The 3,375-nt window shown below is 36.7% G+C and overlaps 1 non-coding gene across 1 annotated transcript; it reads left to right on the top strand.

Moving 5' to 3' along the window:
- Nucleotides 1-667: 667 nt before the first annotated feature.
- Nucleotides 668-774, top strand: LOC122110474. Its single transcript, XR_006147876.1, has one exon. It is a non-coding gene; the product is annotated as a U6 spliceosomal RNA (small nuclear RNA).
- The last annotated feature ends 2,601 nt before the right edge of the window (nucleotides 775-3,375 follow it).

The following is a 3,375-nucleotide window of genomic DNA, read 5'->3' as shown; positions in this document are numbered from 1 at the left end:
AAAGCTGGCTAAGATTATGGTGTTCAACAAGAGTTTTATAGGCTATGAGTAGTCTTTAAATTTACCCTCTAAGATTACTATTTATGTCTCATCTCATCATCTGTATATGGTTTATATAATCATTTTTGTTCCTCGGTAACATATAAAGTAAGGAAGCCCTAAAGTTTTTACAGAAACTGTGTAGTTAACAAAGTCTTAACTCTTCACTGTTTCTTCATACAAAGACTTTGCAACTTCTCATTAGTAAAGTTTCTATAAACTCTGAAATGTACATACTTAGTTGTATATGTCTGCTACCATAAATCTTAAATACTTTATAGAAAAGTTATATGACCTACCAAACAATCTTAATTTTGGCATATAAGCAAATTCCCAAAATTAAACATATTTAAAACATTAAAACTTAAAAAAGTACTTAACACTTGCTGCAGTGTTAATTATGATAGGTGCCTTGTATAGAATAATTGAATTTCTCCTCCTACACATCTGTTGAACAACAAATACCTGGAATTATTTTGTTTTAACAAATCTTGAATTTAGTCTTAAATGTGTGCTTATGTAAGAAATACATGGTTCTAAAATTTCACGACAAATCTTTTGAACTTACTTTTTGTTGAATTGTCTAGTTTAAGAAAATCAATTCTACTTTATATATAAAAAATGTTCTGTGCTCAATTCAACAGCACATACACTAAAATTGGAACAATACAGAGAAGATTAGCATGGTCCCTGTACAAGTGTGACACACAAATTTGTGAAGCGCTCCACATTTTTACAATAACAGATGCTGGAGGGGATGTGGCAAGAAGGGAACCCTACTTCCTTTTTGGTGGGAGTGTAAACTTGTTCAACAACTTGGAAAGCAGTATGGAGGTTCCTTAAAAGATTCCTCATAGAGCTCAAAAATGACCAAGCAATCCCACTTTTGGGTATTCACCTAAATAGTCAGCAACAAGACCATATAAAAATTACCAATACAATTATGTTTATTGCAGCATTATTTCCCATAGCTAAGATATGGAACCAACCAGGATGCCCCTCAGTAGATGAATGGATCAAGAAAACTTTGTGAGTTGTGTGTGTGTGTGTGTGTGTGTGTGTGTGTGTGTGTGTGTGTGTGTGTGTATGGGAATTCTATCGTCCATCGGAAAGAATGACATCACCCAATTTGTTACGGAATGGAAAGACTAGGAAAAATTATATTAACTAAAATAATCCAAGTCCAAAGAAACATCAGTCACGTGGTATCCCTTATTGTCAATAATTAATATATGTCGTGAATAAGCAGAAAAGGTCAAAAGCTATGTGCATGTGAATAGATAAGGTGATGTTAAGCTTAATGAACCCCAAGATAGGGACACAAGTGGTTTTTTTTCTTGCTGTTGTTTCTAAAGTATTTATAATGTATGATGTGATTTTTTTTTGTTTTTTATATGGTCCTCCCACACTTTTTTTTTTTGGGGTCCAGTAGTGGGGCCTGAACTCTGGGCCTGAGTGCTGTCCCTCAGCTCTTCAGCTCAAGGCTAGTGCTCTACCACTTCAGCCACAGTTCCACTTCTGGCTTTTTTTTCTTAGGTGGTGCTGGGAATCGAACCCAGGGCCTCAGGCATGCAAAGCAAGCGCTCTTACCACTGAGCCACCTTACCAGCCCCTGAAATAAACATTTTTTACAGTCAACCTTGAAAAGCCATCTTGATAGACCATTTCTGTAAGTGGTAGCAGAATATTATTGATGGCTTTGCAAGGATGCCAGATTGCCTCATTTTGAGATAATTAAAACAGGAATTTAGTCAGCTGTTTTTTTTTATCATTAGGACAAAAACCCATTGACTCTAGTCCAGGTGATCACTGTGGCCCAGAGAAGCTAATACATTGACTAGTAATCCTAGACCTCTAAAAACAAAACAAAACAAACAAGTAAAAATCTCCGGTAAGCAAGGCCAGTCAAGGCTCCTATCACAGTCTACATGAAGTCAGGCAAAATACTGAAGCTGGGAGTCATTTAGCTGATAACTAATATATTTTTTATGAGGCAGACTGAAATAAAAGACTCCTGAGAGAGGGTAGGAAAGACTGATCAGAGGGACTAAAATTGGTCACACAAAGATTGGAAAATAGAATTCCTTATAAAACAAATAAATCATAGAAAGCCTGTGCACGTGAGAACAACACAGAAGACCAATTCCAGAAATGCACATTTTCTTAGAGGTCACCTTAATGAATTATCAATTGAAATTTTTGAAATTTAAATATTTGACCCAAGTGGAAGAAGGACAATTGCTCAAGAGAAAGAAAAACTCATCACTCGGTTAGGAGGTCCAATATCACATTAAGAAGTAATCAAGCACAGATTTGTAATAAAAAGAGAAAACAATTATTCGAAATGAGGGTTTCATTTGTTTTGATGTATATGTTTTTGATTTAGGTGCTAGCGATTACCATACAATTGATCCAGTCCCACAGTTGAGTTGACATTGACTGCAGTATTCCCACATGAAGGAAAAGAGAACATTTACAAATGTCAGATCAAATGAGTTGAGGATGAAGTGTTTTAATAGTAATATATGAGGTTTAGACACAGGTGAAGAGGTGGATTTTCTTTTATAAAAATTCCCCATTTTTAGCCTGGTGACAGTGGCTCACAGCTGTAATCTTAGCTACTCAGGAAGCTAAGATCTGAGGACTGCTGTTCAAAGCCAACTTGGGCAGGAAAGTCCCTGAGACTCATCTCCATTTAACCACCAGAAAACCAGAAGTGGCAATGTGGTTCAAAAGGTAGAGCATTCACCTTGAGTTGAAGAGCTCAGGGACAGTGCCCAAGCGCAGGCTTCAAGCCCCTCGACCACCACCACCAACAACAAAAGTCTCCCTTTTCTTGGACTGCCTACAGCTATTCCTAACATTCAACAAAGAAGACATTTTGTTACCCACTACAGGTAAGTCCTATTCTAGCTGTTGCAAATAGAAAGATTTTGTATGTTATGTCAAAAGGGTCATATTTGGGGAAACAAATACAAGCAGTGGTAACTTTTTTTCCAGTCCTTGAACTCGGGACCTGGGCCCTGAACATTGTTATACTGGTAGCTTTAATGTGAGCTTGTTTGTTATTTATTGGATTACTGTCCATGACAGGAATTACTGGGTCATAAGGGAGATCTGTTTAGTCTTTCACATAAAGTCCGTACTGCACTTTGGAATGGTTGAACAAATTTAATTTCCCACCAACAGTGTAATAGAGTTCCCATTTGGCTACATCCACCTTAGCATTTGCTATTGTCAGTTTTCTTGATAATGGCAATTCAAACTGGAGGAAGAATCTCTCTTGTAGATTTGTAGGTACCTTCTAGCTACCATGAATGAATGAATATATGAAAC

The sequence above is a fragment of the Dipodomys spectabilis genome, unplaced genomic scaffold, assembly GCF_019054845.1.
Source record: "Dipodomys spectabilis isolate Male_0828 unplaced genomic scaffold, ASM1905484v1 ptg000078l, whole genome shotgun sequence".
NCBI lineage: Eukaryota > Metazoa > Chordata > Mammalia > Rodentia > Heteromyidae > Dipodomys > Dipodomys spectabilis.
Note: the sequence above shows the minus strand (reverse complement) of the source record. Positions and strands in the feature narration are given on the sequence as shown.